General features: G+C 42.0%; 1 protein-coding gene across 3 annotated transcripts in view; it reads left to right on the top strand.

The window, feature by feature from the left end:
- The first annotated feature begins 3,175 nt into the window (after nt 1–3,175).
- Nucleotides 3,176–23,558, top strand: part of PPARG (peroxisome proliferator activated receptor gamma) — a 61,362-nt gene continuing 40,979 nt past the window's right edge. The window contains exons 1-2 of one of the 3 annotated variants that reach the window (XM_083429187.1): nt 3,331–3,450; nt 4,442–4,548. The gene's annotated coding sequence lies outside the window, so the exon portion shown is untranslated. Of the gene's footprint in view, nt 3,280–3,306; nt 3,451–4,441; nt 4,549–23,558 lie in introns of those variants that run through there. The other 2 variants (XM_083429185.1, XM_083429186.1) reach the window with 2 other exon arrangements.

Here is a 23,558-nt window from a genome sequence, read left to right as displayed (position 1 = left end):
ATCAATGCTTAAACACTAAGTTTTAAAAATTTGCTAATGTGCCAGTCTTGTTTACCAAAATTAACCAAAAACCTACAAAGAAAAATTATGTTTGGTTCAATGATTGGTTTGGTTAAAGCATTACCATGGTTTTGTGTCAGCAATTTTCATGTACTAAGAAAAAATAAGAAAAATTGTCTCACAAGAATTTATTTTCTCTTTGGGCTAGATGTTACGTGTGTGTGCGTGCACACGCACGTATTTGGAATCCGGAATTTTTTACTAATAAAAGCATTAATATCTTCTCTGGGATGCACTTTACTCAGTTGTGAGAATTACAACCATTAAATGGATATTTTCTTTTTAGCAGTTAAATGAAAAACAATATTGTTCCTGTAAATCTTTTTGTAGCCAGAATAGGTAAAAGTATTTAAAAAGAATATCACTTCAAACAATTCACAAATGGGTGCAGATATGGCCCAAGTTGGTGGGGCTGAACTAGGTCCACATTTGATTCAATACCGATCTAAGCAGAAGGTAAATGCTATGCTCACTCAACCCAACACAGGCAAGCCACTGGGCCACGGCCATGGCCGGGGGGGGGGGAGGACTTTTGTTGGTGGGGGGAGGGGCAGAACCGACCTGATTGGTCAGTTAGTTTAGTATTTCTATTGTTTTACTTGAAATGGGCTCAGGGCAAGGGGCACACTTTGTTAATATGGCAACATCTGGAGGGCCAAGTCTTTCTCACACCTGTTTTCAAGCTACATATTTGAGTTATACAATGTGGGAGCATTAGAGTCTAACAAAGCTTTTTGTTTAATTAAAAAGAGTATCACTTCAAACAATTCACAAACATGTATAGACATGGACTGAATCAGCTCTTAATTAAATTTGCAAAAATTAGGTAAAACCAATAGTAACGGAAGAAGAAACATTCTTTATTTTTCAAATGATGCAGTTGTTTCCTAGCAAGCATCATCTTCAGAGAGGCATCTGCCCTACCTGAGCGAAAAGATGGGATGATTCCCTTTAAAGATGGGGCTAGCTATCTGCAATTTTTATATGTGCTTATAGAACTGCAAAGTTTCCCCTACCACAAAATATTGCCCCTTAGTACACATCAAGGCCTGCAGTTGGATCAGATCCATGGCGCCTTGCACGTTGAGGAATTGAGTGCCCCTTGCATCAGAAGTGCTTCTTTAGGGAATACACCTGGATCCCTGACAAGAAATTTGCAACAATTCTGCAACAACATCATGCAAAACCCGTAAACCCTGGAAGGGGGGGAAACCACTTTGCTTCCTGTTGGCATCTTATCCAATGACAGTTGCTTGAGCTTTTGCTACTACCTTACCAACTTTCCCATAATAGCACCTCCCCACCCCCACAATCATATTGGAAAGATTCTGCTATGTAGGGAGAATTTGTCACCTTCCTGACTCTGCCAATGGCAGCACTCGCTTCCTGTTCACAGGTTCATATGGACAGAGCTTAATGGGAGAGAGAACTCATCAGAAAGAATTCAACCCCGAGAACGCACCCAGCCTTTGGCAACCTAGGGCTCCCTCCCAATATGTTTTGGGGCACAACAGTAACAGCATAGCTGTGCTGGTGGCAGCTGTAATTCACAACATCTGGCGGGCACCAGGTTGGCAAAGGCTTTGCAACATCACTTTTGAATGCATATAGACTATTGTTTCTTCACCACCACACAGATTTTGTTAAAATAATTACATTGCAGAATTTCCAGGCCGGCTTTGTGCCTTACCATTCCATTTCTTTTTCCTAAGAACGAAATTACCCTTCCTTAGCAATGCCTCCTGGTTCAAGTCAGGGCTGGCATCAGAGGCGGGCACTACCGGCCAACTACCAAGGCCTCTTCAGGATCTCATTGGTGCCGGCCCCTGACTAGCTGCCACTGAAGAGCAGGTGATGTCACTGCCAGTGGAGCACACCCTGGGTCTTTTTGGCCTCCTCTGGGATGCGCTGCTGTTACCTACACCATCACCTGCTCTCCTCCTCCTCTTCATCCAAAAAAACCAGACAAGCGAGTGCCACTACAAAGTAGCTGGCCCCTCCACTCACTTGTCTGTCCTCCTCTTGTCTGGGCAGCAATAAGGCAGGGCCCAGCACTGCCACCCAGGCAGGGAGTGGGCAAGTGAGCAAATGTGGGCTCCTCTGTCAGGCGAGTGAGCAACACTGGTAGGAAGTACCTCTGCGCAGTCCCTCTGGGTGTTGCAGTGCAATGTTGGACCTGCTGGGTCCAGTCCCAATTGACATGCCACTGGTGGGTGGGTGGGCAGATAGCAACCACAGCCATTCTCTCTGGTTTGGCACATCCAGTCCCAACTGTTGCACCATCCAGGGACAGGTAACACAGCTGTGCCTTCTTTTGTGCATGGGTGCTTCCATTTGGTTCAATTTTCATTATTTCCAGGTGTGTCAGGGAGAAGTGCCTATCTGAAACCCTGGGGAGCTGCTGCCAGTGCAGACCTTCCTGTGAAAGACAAGCCAATGGACCTGCTCTTTGGCCCCCACTCACTGTCCCCCTAATTCTGGCCACAGCAGGTTGGGGAGGCCCCCCCCCCACCTCCGACCTCTGGGCCTGAGGATCAGTAGTCACCATTTCTCTTGGTCCAGCAAACAAGCGAAGGTTCCCTGCCCCTGGTGGAGAACTGAGGGAGTCAGGACAGAGGCGGGCAGATTAGGGATGGATGCAAAAAAGTCCCCCTTTCGATCTCCAGGTAGGGCTGGGAGAACCTTCCGCAGGAACCATTGCAGAGCCGCTGCCAGCCAGTGCAGGGAGCACAGCGCAAGATAGACCAATGGCCTGACCATGCGGCAGCACCTCGGCCACGCGCATTATTCCCTTGGGCCACTCCTCTCGTGCTTGGCCACAGAAGAGCCATCGGACAGCCTCGACGGCCCCTCACTTCCCCCAGCCCCAGTCCATTTGCAGAGCAGATGCCCGCGCCACCTCGCCCCTCAGCGCCCTGGCGCACATGGCGCGCCAAACACGCGCGCGCGCCCTCCCTCCCACACAAGGGCCTCGCGTGGCCCCGTGGGCATTCCGCCCCCCGCGCCGCCTCCTCCTGGCCCGACAGGCGCAAACTGCCTCGCTCCGGCCAGCTCCACACGGGCGCCGCCGAGGGTGGGTGGGACGCGGGGCTGGCCGGCGGGCGGGGCAGCGGCGCCGTGAGCCCTGGGAGGCGGCGCCTGTCCCTAGACGGGCCGGGCGGGGGAGTTCATGCCACTAGACGGGAAGAGTTTCTCCTGCTGCCGAGTTGACAGCGCCAGGTCAGTGCGTGAGCCGGAGAGGCAGCCAGAGCCTTTGACGGCGCGGCGGGAAGCGGGTGGATGGACGGGAGGGCGGCGTTGCCCGCCCGCCTGCCTGCCAAGGGGCTGCGTCTGGCGGCGGCGTGACGCTGCAGGGAATTCCCGCTCGATCCGTGGGGGCGCGTGCCTGGGGTCTGTAGAGGGACGGAGGGAGGCTGCGCGTCGGGAAGGGCTCGTGGGGCTGAGACGGGCACGAGGGGACAGCGGCATCCCTGTGGGGCGCCAGGACACCTGGCTTGTGGGTTGAGAGAGCGGGGAATGGGAAGGCTGTCTATATACTGAGTGGTCGTCTACTAGAGCAGAACTCACTTGCTCTCAGAAAGTTTTGTAGGGAATGAGCTAGAGACTGAGGTTTCCGAGGGGTGGGCTGGGGGGTTGAAAGGAGCAGGTCGGGGGCCACTAGGGCTTGGGGAATCACCTACATGACGTTCATTTAGTGCGAAGAAGTCTGTATGTTTCCAGGCAGAGTGTTGAGTGTGTTTTTGCCTGTGCCATGCGCACATCTACCACCTATGCTACCACCTATTAAATAATGGTTAATTACAGGTTAAAGAAATCCAATGGGATAGAATCTAGATACAGATAAAAAAGGGAGAGGTGATGGCAAAAGATTTACTGGCAAGTACTGCTTTCGGGAAATGGGGGGAATAAAATCTCCCAGACCTCTGTTGGTGATGGGCACATGTGGCTTGCCTTTGCATCAGGTCTGAACCATGTATCTTCCTCATGCTGTAATGGGAATGAGAACGCATTCTTGATAGGAATTCTGTCTGTGATCCTTACAGAACTCTGTGGTTCATGTTCATCATGTGGAAGAAAGGGCTATACAGTATATATACATATATGTGCTCTTTGGAGGTGATGGATTAAGTGGGCTTTCGTTTGTCTATGCCGCAGGTGGATATGCCCATAATGCAGGACAGTTTGTTTGCAGAAACTTGTCCACCGTTGCTACATCTGGGATGCTAAAAACTCAGAGGGCACCTCTTCTACCTGTGGTGCTAATGAATGTGTTTAGTCAAGATGATGAGAAAGGGAGAAAGTTTGTTTCCTCATTTAGCTGAAACTTCTGGTGGATTTTTTAAAAAAATCATAATTTTTCTCTTTGCTTTCCAAACCACAGCAAGGAGCATGAGCGAGGTTCCAAGTATAATCCTGCCACAACAGAGATTATACATTGTGAAATAGATGATGCCTTGGTGTCATATCCCAAATCTGCAGGCGTGTTTTGTAAGTTTCCCACTGTCATTTCTCCCTAGGGCAGTATACACTATAGACTGCAAGTTCCTGTTAGTGTTGTAACTTTGAGGCAATATGTGTGAGTTATGATCCACCGTGGTAACAAGGTCATGTTTTAATACCGCTGTGGCAGAGGACCAGTTTCTTCTCCTTGCATTATTGTGATATGGTGAGGAAACTGTTCTTTTCCTGGAGCCTGGAGCCCCTCATGTAAAAACTGTAATTGCTCTTGATGGCAGCTTCTGAAAAATCAGATAGCTTCACATATAGGGTTGTTAATGAAAAATTATACTCTTGAAATTTCCTGTCCTTATCCCTACAAGAGTTGTGACAATGGATGACATAACAACTGCTGTTCAGAAACATATGGCTTGCAACTGGTGTTACAGAAGACCTACTTAAATTAACAATCATGACTTAAGTTGGGGCTATACGTTTCTGTTGGTAATTTCTACTCTGAAATTACCTAGGTTGGATACCATCTGAACACCTTTTCAAATAATAAATTTGGAATTTAACAAAGTCTTTTTAAAAAAAGAAGATATGTGCAACGCAGCATTCTGGGGAAGGAAGAGTTTAGGGTGCAGTGATATCAACAGAGCTATGCTCACGTTAATTTGTGAATCACCTATTTAATGTGAGCTGTCAAAGTGATCATTACACCACAGACTGGCTGTCTTGGGCTGAGACTGTTTCCCCTTGTGAAACTAAAAAAACACAGTTGAAAAACTCTCCCACCAGTTGTGTCATGTGTGAAAGTTCTTAATGTGAGCGAGAGCATGAAAAAGGAAATTGAACATAAAATTGCAGCCAATGTTATCGCCATGTTATTGACAAGTGAGTGAAAATGGGTTTATTGTTGATAGCCAGTATATCCTACTGTTTGTTCCCACGCTGGAACATTATTCTTAAGGTATGTCTCATGTTGACTTTTCAAGACTTTTCAAAAAGTTCCATAGCAGCTCTGTTGCATACATAGGGTATAGATAATCTACACAAATGTATGTTCCATTATACCCACAAAGTTGTTTGTGAAAAATGGGAGCATGTGTCCACACTGAAATCAATTTAATTACAAAGTTAAGGCGATCACTTGGTTCCTATGTAAGCTGTGGCATAATAAACATTTGTACCCATTTTTATACATGAAAGCAGAGGGGTGGGGTTTTTTTTTGCATTTTTTCTATACTTAGGCTGCAATCCTATACTTACACGGAAGCAAGTCCCATCTCACTTAATGGCACTTATTTCTGAGTAGACATGTATAAGATTATCTGTTCACATGAAAAATGCTGTGTGCAAACTGAGCCACAGAAATACATATCTTGCAGTAAATTTGATTCAAACACTCTAATCCAAAATTCACTTATAGCTCAGTTTGGTTCATGTTTAGTCAGAAGTATCCTGAGCTAAGTATGCATTGGATGGCAGTTCTGGGATAAGTATATTGACTTTCAAATTGAATTTCTCAGTAAGTTTGCTGAAGATCACCATTCTAGATAACTAACTCAGAATTATCCAATCTTTATACCTACAACAGTTAAGCTTAGCTGCAGAGGGCTAAGTCATGGTTTGGCTTGGCATTACACTGGAGCCCAGGCTTACAGTTTGTTTCCTCCAAACAAACCATAAGCAGTAAGCAAAGAACAAAGTTTAGCAGCCTGTTTGGTTTGGAAAGAAACAAACTGTACACACATAAAGCTAAATCAAACCATGGCTTTAACTCTCAGCAGTGTGGCAGCAGGAGTAAGAGAAGAAAGAAGCACTCACAATTTTTTGCTCCATGTACCAGTACATTGTACATTCACCATTAAACCATAATTTAACTGTGGTTTAAAGTGACCTGTGGACCAGCATTCATTCTGTTGATTTCAGAGGCTCAATCTGTGAGACTCTACACTTTTTGACTTGCAAAAATTGATCAGTCCCATTGACTGATATGTGAGTGTGCCCTGGCCAAATGATAACATTTGCTTCTGTGCTGATGCATGCCTGCTTTCCTTCCAGCTCTATGATTCTATGATTTGACAAGCTCACTCGCTCAAGCATCTACACCTTTTGCACTAATTCAGCAAAGTACACACGACTGAACACACATACACTCTGAAAGTACAATAATTGGTTTTGCTGTTGTTTCAATAGCAGTTTTCATTGTACAAACTGTTTTAAGATGGTAACTGAAGTGGTTTATCAGAATGAACTGAGTGGACTTTGCAGTAGTACCCATTACCTAAGCTACTCGTGTCAAGGGCTAGTATTGCTTCCTTGAAACTTCTTTGCACTTTCTCAAGTCACAAAGTTTCCATCACAGATTGAGTTAAAGAGATGTTACTGCAACTTTTACTTCTGCACCTTGAGATATGTAGACAAGGTTTGAAAAATGAATTATCATTGGAATTAATTGCTACTGCAGGAATTAGGAAGTAATCAACTAATATAGTCTCACAAAGTACCCCAAAGTATGGCACACTACATCCTCCCGATTATTATTATTATTATTATTATTAAAAAGTGGCCGCAGCCCAGAAATGCACAGGGGAAGATATATGTTTTGTGTTGAAACAGAGACTTCCATCCCACCATCACCATCAAAAGCCTTTTTTGTTTCTTTCTTTTTTTCTGTGTGGCATTAAAAAGCAGCTTCTGGTGTGATCCTGAAGGCTTTCTCTTAGGAGAAAGGAAATAAATTCTGCAGTGCATGCTTGTAATCCTTTGGACATATGCAAAGGGACTGACAGGAGTGAAGTATTTATCTCCTCCACATACATAAAAAAAAACCCTTTGCAATAGAAGATAATAGTTTCACAACAATCAGAAATCTAGGGGAGATTTGCACAGTCATTTAATGTGCCAAAGTCAATGTTATTAGGGGCTTTCCCTCAACAGACATATGGGTCAGTGGCCACAAACATTTATTTCCTATAATATACATAGAAATCATCTGCTGCAAAAAAAGGCTGATATTTGTAAATGACAATTGTGCCTGTATGCACACTGAGTAATAAGGGCAAATAGCAAATTTGGTATGGGCAATTTCACACTGATGCAAAGGAATAATGGCTTCCAATATTGTGAACCTATGTTTCTAAGGTTAGAATACTATGCTTATCTACTGCCCTTCACATACTTGAACCATTTGCAGTACCATGAAGACACAGGAAATAGTAGTAATTATTATTATTATTATTATTATTATTATTATTATTAATGAAGATGTCTGTGACTGAACAATTTTATAGCCTTACAGGAACTGCTATGTGAGGATGCTATTAGAGAATGTACAGTGTGAAGCTGCACCACAGCATTCTACTTTGCCAGCAAGCCTGCATTGTTTTGTGAGACGCAATAGTGTGTGGCAGTGTGTAAGAGCCTTTCGAAGGGTTAACACCCCATCAGTCTTTTTCAGCTACAAAAAACAACTGGCTCATAGCAACACAGAGTTGGAAAGGACCCCGAGATTTCATTCTAGTCCAATGCAGGAATCTTTTACCCAACGTGGGGGGCTTGAACTCACAACCCAGTGATTAAGAGTCTAAGGCTCTACCAGCTGAGCTACCTGACTCATTAGACTCATGAACTCCTAAAATCAATCGATGGACTGGTGATGGTCCACAGACATGCCGAAGCCACCTCTTTTCCTCATGACTAAGCATATCATCTGCATACCAGGCAGTCTTTACAGAGCCAGGACAAAGTCTATGAATTCAATACTACAAATCCCAAAGTCCCATCTTACTGAACAACAAGTCATTTACTTGCTGGTTGATAATTACCAATGTTTTTTTTAAAAAAAAAAAAGGAGAAGAAAGCTTTGGTCCATCTATTCATTATTTTAACAGTATTGGGGTTTGGTTTTTTTAGCATAGCAAAACTATCACAGATAGAAAGATAAATCTGAGTTGAAACTAAGGAATGATTCACACTGGTGTGCCTATCACATAAACACACACTGCTGCAGGCCAGCATATGAGCAGTTTCCATTGAAAGGACTTGTGTCTGAGGTGATGTGAATATTCTGCCTGTGATGTTTAAATCTGCGATAAGCTGTCTCGCATCAGGTTTTGTTTTTCTGTCGAAATAAATATATTTTGAATAAATACATTTGTACTCTACTTTGGCATCCATGGTGACAGTGCTATGTGAGTTATGTTAATTTCAGGGGGGAAAGAAATTCAGATTAGCCATGGCCTGCGGCTTATTGTATCTTCTGATCTAGCCCTCAGAGATGAACTCGGTTGTCCATTGCTGTAATAGGGGTTTCAAGAATAGGATTGGATGCAGGCTCCCCCCCCCCCCGCCACACCTCACAGCACACGCACGTCCCTGATGTGGCGTGTCCGAGTTTCATAGGGCCGGTGATATGACCAGCCCTGAGATTCTTCCTCCAGACCAAATGCAGTTTTCTAGCCACAGAGCAACTACTGGAAGCTGCGCTGAGGAACAAGTGAGGTGGGGAGGGATGGCTTAACCCTTTCACTCTGTGCAGTCTGGCCGCTTCACATGCCCCTTCAACCACTTTCCCACTCATGGGGAAAAGGTTTCTGAGGACCCTGTCCCCCCCCCCCTTCCAGGTGGTGAGCAAAGCAGCTTGTGGGTGGGGGTTGTAGAATTTCGAGAAGTGGAGAAGTGAAGCCCCCCCCCCACTCCCTGTTCCAACCTCCTATGACTGTGTTTTGTTTTGTTGTTGTTTTTATTTGTTTTGTTTTTAAATGAGGATATCATATAAGTTGCTGTTTTATGTAGTTTGAGGCATAGTTGGAGACAGAAGTCTGTGTGCATTCTGGTTCTGCAAAAGTTCAAAAATCACAGGAAAGTAATGCTTTTCCATTTTAATGTGCATCCATCAAAGGTGCCGGTCTCTTATCATGGCCCCGTCCTGCTGCTTTATACAGTGGTACCTCGGGTTAAGTACTTAATTCATTCCGGAGGTCCGTTCTTAACCTGAAACTGTTCTTAACCTGAAGCACCACTTTAGCTAATGGGGCCTCCTGCAGCCGCTGCGCCGCCGGAGCACGATTTCTGTTCTCATCCTGAAAGCAAAGTTCTTAACCCAAGGTACTATTTCTGGGTTAGCAGTGTCTGTAACCTGAAGCGTATGTAACCTGAAGCATATGTAACCCGAGGTACCACTGTATATCTGTTGCTGTTCCTGAGTATTCTATGCACCCCATCTGTCCTTCCTTCCTTACTATGACCCAAACCAAAAGTTGTTTTTCTTTTCTTTTGTTTTGTTTTAAATCCCTCCAGTGTATCTATTTAAATTATTCTGATTGAATTACGGTAAGCAATATTCTTAATATTTAGATACTCTGAAATATTTTCAGTGAGGAATCTATGTTTTCATGTTGTATTATTTAGTGTTTGGCGGGGGTGGCGGCGATTCTAGACAGGAATACAGCTTTGGAGAGTGAGTAATATTTAGATTAATGTATGTAACACGTTTGCAGGTTAGAATAGTTTCTGCTGTCTGTTGGTCATCAAACCACTGTCTTGTTGCAGCAGAGTGGTCAAATTTATTCATAGGTGTGGAGGATTGTAAAATAAGTTTTCTCATGCTGTTTTACAGCTCAGCAGTGATGATAACAAATTGCCTGAGGATCTGGGATTCCTTTATTCTTTCTCATGTCTGAGTGGGATAACTGTAGGTTTCTCTTGATCTTCATTCCTGTTGAACAGGAAAATATTCAGCCTTGGTTCTTCCAGCTATATTTCTCCGAATGCATCTTTTAAAACCCATTAGAAACTGTTGAAAATAAAAACCTGTTCCTAGATAACTGGAGAATCAAGTAATGAAGCTTTTCCTAAACTATGTCATTTCAGCTTATAGGTCAGTTCACATACAAGTTGAATGCCACTGTGTTTGTTTGTTTGTTTGTTTTAAACCTCACTGCACAAACAAAAGGAACCTCTCAGGGCTTCATCCAGATACGGCATTTTTCTATATGCAGGGAGGTGGGGTGATTTTAAAAATAATAATAGATGGTCCAGTGAGAGCTGGACTATAAAGAAGGCTGATCACCAAAGAATTGATGCTATTGATTGATTGATTGATTGATGCTGGAGGAGACTCTTGAGAGTCCCATGGACTGCAAGAAGATCAAAGCTATCCATTCTTAAGGAAATCAGCCCTGAGTGCTCACTGGAAGGCCACATCATAAGAAGAGAAGACTCTCTGGAAAAGACCCTGATGCTGGGAAAGATTGAGGGCACTGAGAGTCAGTGTGGTGTAGTGGTTAAGAGCAGTGGATTCGTAATCTGGTGAACCAGGTTCGATTCCCTGCTCCTCCACATGCAGCTGCTGGGTGACCCTGGGCCAGTCACATTTCTTTGAAGTCTCTCAGCCTCATTCACCTCACAGAGTGTTTGTTGTGGGGGAGGAAGGGAAAGGAGATTGTTAGCCGCTTTGAGACTCCTTAGGGTAGTGATAAAGCGGGATATAGAATCCGAACTCTTCTTCTTCCAAAGTGGTAACACTTCTCTTCCAGCTGTATATACTAGAAAGCAGATACAGTAGAGAAATACTGAACAAAATTGTAGGATTTTGGAGTGAATGCACTTCCTGCTTGGCTTTGAAGTGAGCACCACACCAATGCTATCAGGAGCTGACTTACATACTGAATCAGAGTATTTATTCGTTGACCTCAGTATTCTGACAGGTACTCTTCAGGGACTCAGGCAGAGATCATTCCCAGCTCTGGTCCTTGAAACGCGTGCGTTGGAGCCTTATGCATGCAAAATATGTGCTTTTGTCAATGTACTGCACTTAAATTCCCCCCCCCCCCCCCGGGAAAGGCTTTCTTAAGTCACAGTGCTGCAGTGGGACAGCTACTCTCCCAAAATGTAGATTACCCCTGCTATAGGGTATATAAATGTTGGGTAGGACTTCTTTAAGCACCTTGGCAGTGAGATGTGGGTTTTTTTCTTTTTCTTTTTGAACATATGATATTCTGTAGCTTCTTGAATATTCCATATATATGCTAAATTATCATTTCAAATAATGCTTTTGGGGTCCTTTTTGCATCAAAATTGTGAAAGAGATTCGGATCTTAATAACACAAGGCTGTTTGTTACTTCAAGCCAGGTGATATGAAAAGAAAAATGTTAATTGCAGGCATTTGTAACTGGCTGATAATTGAAGCAGTGATGGTCAGTAGAACAGGTTTTACAGCACAAGCACTTTGATTATCTGTATTAGGAGCTTAAGGAAAAGGTGACACACATTTTCTAATATTTATTTGCACAAGACCCTCCCTCCCCATGGCAGTTATTTCTTTTTGGAAGTCTACAGTGAGAGGGAGCTAGCTAAGCTCAAACCTTATTGAAATGACCCCCTGGTCATTTATATACTATGATTCTATGAACAGAACTTAAGTTTTTGATTGATTGCCAGGCTTGCTACTCCAGCAAAATAAGGACTTAGTACTTAACTGCTACAGTTGTTGGATGACACAAACCAGCAGTGTGGCCAGATACTGTGGACCTTATTTGTAGGACTAGGTTGTTAAAAGTTAACACTTGGGTCACTCTACCAACTATGAGGTCCTGGGTTTTGTGTTTGATTGTTAGTTTCTCTTAGTGTGAGTACAACCAGTGAAGGGTTTCTAAGGCTGTATCTTATGAAACATCAAACACATGCATGTAGATTCTGAACCCATCAACGGTAAAAGTTGATATCCTTTTTCCAATAACAACCAGTGAGTCCCAGAACAATTAGTGAGCCTTGCTCATGAGTATAATAAGCATAAGACCGGAACTTCATGCTGTGTTTTTAAAAGCAGAGTTCCGTCCTTCCAAGAATCTCTTAAGATAAAACTTTTATTATTCATTCTTCAGTATGATCCTGCTGTTCCTGCATGGATTGAGGATGAAAACTGAGACAAGACCTGACATATTTTGAAATAATTATTCTGGCCAGAACACCAGTCTTTCATAACTCAGATATCCACACCGATAACTATTTATTTATTTATTTATTCATTTATTTATTTATTGTTATGAATCATGTTCCGCATTTTAAAGTACATGAGAAAATATGCAGTAAAAACACCAAGAACAAAAAACACTTAAGTTCCAAAATATAGGAACAGCTGCCTTCCATGCTGGCCATGGGCTAATTCTTATCTGTCAGTCTTGAGTGAGCCCAGAGATTTCAGCTGCTGATGGCTATATGATGCTGAGTGGGTTGTGTACTACTTAATGTGATAACTGACTGCTTGATAGTGCTGGTAGTCAATATATCAACCACATATTTCATGAAATTACCTCTGGTTGCTAATCTTTCTGCCCGCCTTAACGTTTTGTGAGGCATCTGGGAAAACCTGTGTACATTCAGACCTTTATAACTAAAATGCATACACCTTCATCACTTTGATTTGCTGTGCAATACTATGCATGTCTTCTTGGATATAAATCTCACTGAGTTCAGTGGGGTTTACTTCCAAGTAAGTGTATTAGAGCTGGGCTATCTTCCATTATCCTTTACTTTTTGGGGTTAGGTTAGGCACCATGTTCCTCTACTATTTTATATCACCAGATTGGAAAGAAAGAAAGCTAGCGATCCTCACAATGAATTTAAAATACTCCCGCAATATTCAGTTTTTTCTGTTAGTTCAGTCCAACCTGGTTGTTGAATTCCTATCTGGCAGTAACTCTTTTCGTTGGTGATGATGTTCTGGTTTAATACAATCATAACTACTTTGAAATATTGATTACACCTGAAAAACGGTATATAAGTGAAATAAAACACATGGAAGATATACCCATAAATGTATAATGATCTATGTATTTGTGTTCTATAATTCACATCCATTTTATTATGCTGTGCTGCCAATACTTTCTCTTTGAAACTCGTCATCCTGATCTTTTTTAAAACTCTTTTTGATCACTATTATTATTATTAATTTCATTTCTATACCACTTTATATTTTAAAGAAAAAAATCTTAAGGTGGTTTACAGCACACGAAAACATCAAATAAAACAATCCAGAATAAAAGAAATTCACTCTTCAAGGAATATATTTCAGATCCTTCTCCAAGTAACATTTTGCTTTCCCCATATTTATTTATCTACTTAGTTTAGCTCATGGCATAACAGGAATAATCTAGGAAGCCAATGTGGTGCATAGCTGTCAATGTTTCCCTTTTTTAAAGGGAAATTCCCTTATTCCGAATAGGATTCCTCGCAAGAAAAGGGAAAAGTTGACAGCTAAGATGTAGTGTAGTGGTTAGAGTGTCAGACTAGGACCTGGAAGATCAGGGTTCAAATCCCCCCTCAAATCATGAAGCTCACTGGGCGACCTTGGACCAGCCACAGCCTCTTATCGTACCTCAATGGGTTGTTGTATGGATTAACTGAGAAGAGGAGTGAACCATGGACAAAAAAGTGGGACGTGAATGCAATAAACACTATGTTCAGTGTTCTGTGTAAGGTAAAGGTAAAGGTCCCCCTGCCCGTACGGGCCAGTCTTGACAGACTCTAGGGTTGTGCGCCCATCTCACTCAAGAGGCCGGGGGCCAGCGCTGTCCGGAGACACTTCCGGGTCACGTGGCCAGCGTGACAAGCTGCATCTGGCGAGCCAGCGCAGCACACGGAACGCCGTTTACCTTCCCGCTAGTAAGCGGTCCCTATTTATCTACTTGCACCCGGGAGTGCTTTCGAACTGCTAGGTTGGCAGGCGCTGGGACCGAACAACGGGAGCGCACCCCGCCACGGGGATTCGAACCGCCGACCTTTCGATCAGCAAGCCCTAGGCGCTGAGGCTTTTACCCATAGCGCCACCCGCGTCCTGTGTTCCATGTTCTGTGTGTCATCACCTAAAAGTGCTAATTCCTGAATTAGCTTCTGCAGAAGCATTATTCCTACATTTATTTCTGTCTCATTTTATTCACGAATACAGTTTTTCTAGAGTGGCAGAGAGTTGCAGACGCCGCATTAAACAGCTGATCCCATGCATCATTCACTGTTGCACCCACCGTATGATGTGATGTAATGTTGTGGTTGTGAAAGTCATGTGCACATCTTTCCATTCATTTCTGACTGACAGGATGCTGGTTCTATGTAGGCGAAAGTTCAAGTGATGATTTAGAAAGTCTTTCCAAGTGCCTTATCTTTGTTTAATGTTTTTTTAAAAAAACGTTGTTTTCCAAACAAGAAGCGCTTCTCCATGCAGAAAAATGCATGGGATGGCTGGCAGGAATTTGCAAAGCCTATAATATGTTCTGTGTTCACAGTATTTTGGAATATTTGCGATATCTTTGCTCTGAGACATAGGAGGCATATTGTTTTCGCCATATTTTGTATACATTATTTTTCAGAAAGCAAAATAAGATGGGATTAACTGTGTTAAGACAGGAGTTCTGGGATGCCGGCCGAAATTTCTGGAAGAAGCAGAAACTGAAAGTGTTTCTAGATGACTATAGGGAGAAGGGTTCACACAGGAGCTGAAGGGAAGAATTTGGAAGTGTGTGGTGGTGAGGTTTTAAAAGTTAATTGTGTTAGTATTTTTAGAGTATATATTATTATGAAAGAGGAGGGAAATCTCAGAGGTTGCCTTGGAACCGTTCCCCCAAACCAGTCTGCTCTTGAAATATGCCCACATCTGGCAATGTCTGGAATTTTTAGTACATGTTGTGAAAGCAACAGAATATTAGTCTTTGGGAAGGCTGTTGCTCTTTCTGCAATATGTATAACTTTCATTATTTTCCAGTGATACTGGGCAGAAGATAATATAACAGGGATGGGATGTGGAGTAATAGATTAAATGCTCCATCCCTGCTATCAGCTGGGTATTATATCAGTGAGGGGTGTGTGTCTGTCTGTCTGTTTCATGTGCACCAGTTTGCTCAGTGGCATCTGAGGGTGCCTAATCAGCTACATAATTTTATACCATTTTGCTAGTCTTATAGCAGCAGAAGGTGAAGACTTGCAGAGAGACAGAGGCTGTGTTTGGATGGTCATATCATGACTTAATAAACTGAGGTGTTAGGAAGCTTTGTGCTCATGTCTGCAGTTTCTTTTCTTCTCCCTTCCTGAGGGTTTGAAGTTGGTTGAAAATGCTGGTTTGTTCCAAACCTCGTGTCTGTTGTTTCCCAGTTTTCACATAGCCACAGTTTTTTTTAAATAAAGATTTCCTGGTGTAATTTTGGTAAGCTGGGAAGAGAGGAGGAAAGGGATTGCATGCAAAGGCAATGGATCTGTGCAGACATAATGCCTAGTTATGATTTATATCATTTAACCATGGCCTTAATGTAAAAATGTATTTCAGGGCTGCTTTGTGCATGATATTGGACTTTTTAAAAAAAAGTAAAACACAAGGTCCTGAGTATAATGCGATTTGGAGAGTGGGGAAGGGAAAATGTGTCCCTTGTGCTTTCCTCCCAGCTTAAACATCCCCATATTATTAGGCCAATGATAGTTCAGTTATTAGAGCATGAGGGTTGTGAGTTTGAGCTCCTGCATTTCAGGCGATTGGACTAGATGGTCCTCATGGTTCCTTCCAACTCTATGATTCTATATAGTATAGGGGTAATAACTCCCTCCCCCAACCTAGCTGACTCTATGAACATTTTTGGCCCAACTGTTCTATTTTCTGGATTCTTAAAGAAAATGTACAATAGGTATTTGCATTCTGAGGGAGCCTCTCTGTGCATTTAGAAATCTGCACCTTATATTTATACCTTATCCTGTAGTAGTTTCGAACTGGTAAGAGACAGGATCAGCAAAGTTTGGCATTAAAGGCAATAAGATGACAAACTAATAACTTAAATTTAAAATATTAGGCATGTTGCTAATGTAAGTAATATGTTGCCTTAGTGAAGAAATCCTGCAGCTTCTGCTCGAGTTCATAATGATGGCTTGCTTTGACGGCTGAAGCCTCTTTTCCTTTGCTTATCCTGCTAAAATACCATTATTTTGCAAAGACAAAACAAAGAAGGCTGGTTGGCCTCATATAGAAGATAATAGTGCAGATAGAAACAACAAGCTACTTATCAAGTATAAGATTCTCCAAAAACTGTAAGAACAGATTGATAAACCAGTAGCACAATGTCAAACAATAAGCAGCTTGAGTTGGGAGCTATAAATTAGGGTGAGGGAACAAAAGCTGGATTTTGCAAATGGTTGGGGAAAGAGCAGAGAGAGGAAGACTGAGAGATGTCATGGCACATACTAAGCAAGGTAATAGTTTTCAATAAGACTGATATAGTTTGGATATATTTCTGCACCGTTACCTTGGGAGAAATTGTATTTGAACAGTGTTCAGATATCTTGGGTCCAAACTATTTGTTGTGTGGGGGTCTTCGCTGTTGTTTCAAGAGTAAGGCTGAATGAGACCTGGCTGCAACCCAGAGCTGCTTTTAGTTGTGGAGTAGAACATGTGTAGGCAGTGGCGTAGCGTGGGTTGTCAGCACCCGGGGCAAGGCAAGTAATTTGCGCCCCCCCCCCGCTGCACTGTCCCTTCCCCAGATAGTCCCTCGCTCTCTCTCCGCACCGCACCGCATGCCTGGCACCCTCCCCTCCACAGTGGGCGGCGACCCGGCGGCTCGGATCGGATTCGCACAGCCAGCACTGCAGTGAGAGAGAGTGAGTGAGCCAGGTAGGGGCAGAGAGCTGCGAGTGCGAGCGCCCCCCCCCCCAGATGTTGCGCCTGGTGCGGCCGGCCCCCCTGCACCCCCCACGCTACGCCACTGTGTGTAGGCTTAGAATTTTAACCCCACAAATATCGTATACGATTAACAGCAGCTTTTAGAAGAGGGGACCGTCAGCATAAGGGCTGCAGTAGTGTGTTGGTGGTCGGGAAGCTCCCCAAATGCAGTGACCTCACCTTTAGTTTGGCCCTAATGTCCAGCAAATCAAAGTCTGCTTTGGACTGATATATAAGGCAAGAAGCTTAAAAGAAAAGGTTTAGAAAAGGAACAAATCCCCACCCCCAAAGTAAAATACAAAATATAACAATATAGCAAAGAGCATATATATAGCAAATATAGCAAATAAGCATATTGTACAGCTTTAATATTTGTCCAACTTCTTGCTTATCTGAAAATCAATACGATTTTTAAAAAAGAAAATTGGAGAAAGTGTCTCTGATTTTGAATACCTGTGCATCTCCTGAAACTTTCTCATGCATGGAGGCATTAGGACCCAGCTGTGAATTGGGCTGTGGCTTACTTGGGCGGATGTTTACCTGCACTATGCAAGAGCAACAGGGGCAGAGCAGGGGTGGTGGAAGGAGCAGAGATGCCCTCATATATTTTGGGTGGGTATATTGGCCTTATTGAGAAGGAGAATTTATCTTGTCCAGATGTGTTCCTAGGCTTATGTATTTGAGCAGAACTAGAATATCATTTAAATCAATAAAGATTTTGCATTTAGTAAATTTCAGACTTGGGCAAGGGCTGCAGTCCAATTTCATAATTTTACAGCATTTATGAAAAAGAGCACTTTTTATTTCACCATTTTCAGTTTCTAACCTCGACAACACCTCTAAAAGCATCTAAGCCTGTACGCAGATAAGTGTAGAGTTCTCCGTTTCTTTGAAATTTATACGTCAGTGTCCTAAAGTTTGGGTTCTTTTATGTAGTATTCAAAAAGATGATTGTAGTATTTAGTCTATGGGAGAGTCCATTCCAGAGTTAATTTGTAACTAAAGCAAATGAATCTATAAAAAGAAGAACGGTTACATAAGAAATATGTCAAGAAAAAGGAGGCCCTGATAAGGGCTATCTGAACCAGTTTGATCCCAGTGATTTTATGGCTTTGGAATTCAATTATAGGTGTGCTGGGAGTAGCAAATCACAATTCTGTAAATTAATGGGACACAAATATCTTTATCAAATTCTGTGTGTGTTCACATGCTGCAAAGTTCAATCCTGCCTTCCGTAAATAAACTCTTCGGAGCTACGCTGTATACCTCTGCTGAAACTGAATGCCAAAGCAACAGAAGTGCAGATACAGCACTGACTGAATCATTTTCCAAACACGCACACTGATATGAAATACTATGTTAAACAAGATTAGCAAAATCAATTGGTTTTTCCTTCTGGGAAGCATTTTACTTTACACTAGCAGCATTTTTTTATTCTGCAGATGTCACAATCCTTGGTATTAAATAAGGCAGAGGATTCAAAGTATGGTAGCGATGTGTTCAGATAAATTGCACCTACTCAAATGTGTGTGGTGCCTATGGTCTGTCTTCTCTCCATGTGGCTTTATCTAATGTGGGTAATGCCTTTCTTCTTACTTAAAGTAAAGAGATTAGCTTCAGATTAATTGCAAATTAAATTCCATGATGTAATCTATATAGATTTTTGTTCTTAAAAATGCCTACGCCTGTCTTCTCATAAGAATTAATCAGCACCACTTTCCAGTCATTTACAGCATTATCCTATGCATGTCTCCTCAGAAGCAAGCTCCACTGAGTTCATTGGGTCTGATTCCCAGATCTCAGATTGCAGCCTTGAAAGAGAAAGAGCTTTTCCCTTGAAATTTAGTGGGCATGTAAGGTGATGCAATTAAGGATATGTTGGGCACGGTGCTCTCATTAAGGAGATGTCAGGCATGGCGCTCTCATTACTCTGGATTGCTTTATTACACATCTAAACTTGAATAACTCCGTGTGTGGTGACTGCTGTTAATGCAGGAGAGAAAGTGAAAGATTGCCATTCTAGTTGGGGTTAATCTTGTGTTACAGACACTTCAAATGCATAAATGAATTTAAGTTTCACATCTGAAAATTGGGGAGAGGATAGACAGGTCACAGTTCCCTGAAATGGGGCAATTATACTTGTATTTTCCATGTAGTGAAAGAAACAGACCACATTTCTTTCACCACATTTGCACATTGTGCTAAGCCTTACTTTAGTATGATGTGCGCAAGCAGGAATGAACGGCAGACGGCCCTTCTCCTGCACAGCCCGGAGGAAGAGTTTGGAACTGTTGCCTCCTTTCCCCCTTAACCAGGGTTGCTTGTGTTATCAGGTGTGGCAAATGCTATTAACACTAACTGTGGTTAATATCAAAGAAACCAACTTCCAACCAAGGTTTATGAAGTGGGCTTCTTGAAGTGAACCATAGTTAGTGTTAACCACAATTCTGGATCCAGACAACATGGCAAACTGTGGTTAACTAAAAAGTAGAAGTGAAAGCTTCTAAGGAGGGAGACTATAAGCCCCAAACTATTTATACAAGATGATTTAGCATAGAAAAGGTGCATGGTGTATTTGGAGAGCCATATTCCCAACTGCACGCGGTCATTTTGTTGCTCACATGCACCGAACCTGTGCCTAACATGGCCTGCAAAGCGCAGTGTCTGTCTTGGGCAATGGCTCTTACAACCTGTCTAGCATATCTGATGTGGTCAGCTTCCTTTTCTTTTCTTTTTTGCAATCAGCCACTTTTAGTAGGTGTGTAGAGGGTCAAGATCACGGATCATCTATGTTAGGAGTGCTGTTGTAGTTTGAAATTATGGTGAAAGGTTTGGTTGGTTAAGTGTGTGTTTCCCTTTTGTTTGAGGTGGTTTTAGATTATTAGGGAAGTAGTGGGGAATCTTATGCAGCTGAACCGAAGAGAGTTAGGGGTAGGAGACAGCATGTATAGAACAGTTGTTATAAAAGTTAAAGGGCTTATCTGAAATTCCAGACACAGGTCCCAATCCAAAGAAAAATAATGCCTGTGGTATTTTGAAATTAATGGAACTTAAATGAGCCGTAGCTTAACGTGTCTCATTGCTTTCATTGGAAAGTGAGCTTAATTATATTCTCTGAATTGAAGCCCTTCAGTTAAATAACAAAACTATATCCAAAGGAATACAGTAGTACCTCAGGTTAAGTACTTAATTCATTCCGGAAGTCCGTTCTTAACCTGAAACTGTTCTTAACCTGAAGCACCACTTTAGCTAATGGGGCCTCTTGTTGCCGCTGCGGCACTGCTGCGCAATTTCTGTTCTCATCCTGAAGCAAAGTTCTTAACCTGAAGCACTATTTCTGGGTTAGCGGAGTCTGTAACCTGAAGTGTATGTGACCTGAGGTACCACTGTATTGTTTTAGGAGTAAAAGTTAAAAAATCCCAAACACTTAGAGGCATCTTCTTAAGCCTGGGACTGCTAGAAGAAAAGACTTAGAGAAATACTTTTTGGTTATGTATCTGTTTTCCTTAGCACACTTCTTTCTTTCCTTTTGATTGCTAGGCATACTGCTTTAGGCATCTATCAAGACCTCAGTACCATATACTGTCAAAATAGATGGAACTCCTTGCTCCAGAATCTTGCCACCGTTGTTTTCCTTATCTGTGAAGGAAGCACAACTACTCCCAATGGAGAAATTTCATGCTGGCTTGGTCTTAAAATAAAGTTTAAAAAAAAATCTGAGGGAAAGGTCACTTCCTAATAACTGTGACAATCTGAATTCCCAGGGAGCTTCAGGAATGATGCTACATGACTACTGCACTGACAACTTTCCAGTAATAAGTTGTTGAAATGCTGCCAGGGAAAGTTCTTTGCATTCAGGCAAAATTAGTGGAATAAGGACATGAACGTCAGCACATAATGGTTCAGTTTGTTCTTGGGTTGACATACATGCCTCCTATTTGTCTTTAGAGCACCTTTCTTCTTCTGGCAATGATTTTTCCCAGCACTCTTGGTGACTTGCCTCAAGAGTTGGGTGTAAAACTAGTGGGAAATGAAATTGGGCAACCTAGCACCAATAGTGGAATGGTCTCCTTTTCCTCCATTCTAGGAAATGATCTCCTCATAATAAAGTTATTAAATAACTAAACCAGGAACTGTCAAAGCTGTCACTCCTTCAAGCAGACTACAGATTCAGAAAAATTATGTAATGGTTGCCCATGGCTTGAAATAACTTTTTAAAAAAACTGTAGATACAGAGTAGTCCGAGTTCAAGTAAATCTAGTAGCCACGAATAGGTCCTGCTAAAACAACTTGATCCATTGACGTCAGCAGTACTTAAACATGAAAGAATCACACTCTGTTTCCTTAGAACCTGCATTAGATTTGTGAGCAGTGGCCACCAATCTGACTGCATAAAACTTGCAGGTGTCAAGGTAACTAGGTAACTACAACTTATCCAATCCTGCAGAACACTTCCATTAAACTTCATTGCCATTGACTGCAATGTCAATAGCTGGTTTGCAGTGTATGATGAGAAACACCCTTGTGTTGTTTGGTGCTTTAAAATTACCTTGCTTTTAATTGATTTTATCTGTCTGCAACTTATCTTGTTAAGTTGCCTTATTAGTATTAAGTGACTAACAAATGTAACAAGTAACAGTAAGAATTATGTGCGAATCTTCACCCAGTCATGCAGCTCCTGGGTGGCACTGGGGAGATTGCTGCCTCTCAGCCTAATTTACTGCATAGGGTTGTGCTGATGCTAAATTAGGATGCTAAGCTCCTTGGAGAAAGGTAGGGTACAAATATAAAAAACAGCACTCAGCTGTAGTATTCATAAAAAATGTTCTGTTTCGATTTAAAGATGTGAAATAAGTATTATTATTATTATTAGTCAACAGCCTCATGCAGAAGCCTTTAGGTTGCAAAGTCATTAATGGTGGAGTAATTAGCTTCCTAGATAGACACTTTGAATAATCATATTGATGATATGATAATAGATGCACATTCAAATTATAAGTTGTCCACTTTTAATATTTAAGTCATGCTCTGGCTATATTATTGATTTACATCTGTACTCCATAATTTATTCTTGTGATTTACATTCTTATGATTTATGTTTTGGAGTAATAATAATAATTATAATAATGCCTGGCTTGTTCAAAGTATGTGAGTATTTTAAGAGCATCACATTTGTAATCCTTAACAGCCCTGTAAGCTAGGTCAGCATTATCCCCATGAGGCAGTTGAAGGGAAAGTGACTTGCCTCAAGTCACCTAGTGGCTTGATAGAAAAGGAGAGATTTGAACTGAAGGCTCCCATTTCATGGCTTTGCCTCAGTGCTACACTAGTTCTCTGAGCTACTTATTAAACCATAATCAGCCATGCTTGAAGGTACTTGTTAAACCATAAGCTCAAGTCTGCTCAAGTCTCTCATAGTCGTCTCGTTGTCCAGGTCTCAATTCATGCCTTGTCGTGTGTCATGTCTTGACACCCACCGCAGACAGTTTTGTAACATTCTTCCAATACATAACCATACTGTCTTCATGTGCTCATGACATAATCTATTCCCTTGCCCATGCTGTGCTTTGCTTTTTGGATGTGGTAATGAAATGCATGTCTTTTTCCACTTGCACGCCTACCTACTTTGCTTGAGCATGATCAAAAGGAATGCATGTCGCTGTCTAGTGGAGTGGTACATTTCCTCTTAGCTATGTTTAAAAAGTTTATTTTAACATAATTAAATCCTTTCATGGGCTTGTATGTATCATAAGAGCAGGAAGATTTCTTGCCATTTATCTTCCTTGGTTTCAATATTATTACAGACATCATCTGATCATCCAATGAATTTTTTATGCTCTTTGTTCGTGAGCAACTTTAATTTTAAAATTTTGTTAGTAATCTGAACCCCCCCCCCCCCGCTCTTCCAGGTAATGAGGCAGTTCCTATCCTATGGATTAACTTCAAGAATTATTCCTCCTAAATATGAACAGATATACTAACGACATTTGAAGGCAGTGAATGCTACAGGTGTAGCAATTCTGGAGAAATATCAGATCATACATAGTGTTCTGACTTCACTACTGGTGTAGCTTGGATCAATTTTTTTAACATCCTATAGCCAGTCACTTATGATTAATTAATTTATTGATTCATATGAACGTCTTCCTTTCTGGTGTTATCTCAATAAACAAATTTGCATTGTACAAGAGCATTCGCTCTTTAAAACAGTGGGTTATATCCAGGAGCTAGTTCACTGATGTACATTCATTACAAAATATTAAACGGTAAGCTTTTAGCCTGGTTGCTGTCCAGAAAGGCATAATTTTTTTTCTTAATTATATTGGAAGTGTTAGCTAGCTAGATTCCAGGATTTGTGTG

This window comes from Podarcis tiliguerta (genome assembly GCF_965153285.1).
Source record: "Podarcis tiliguerta genome assembly, chromosome: 2".
NCBI lineage: Eukaryota > Metazoa > Chordata > Lepidosauria > Squamata > Lacertidae > Podarcis > Podarcis tiliguerta.
Note: the sequence above shows the minus strand (reverse complement) of the source record. Positions and strands in the feature narration are given on the sequence as shown.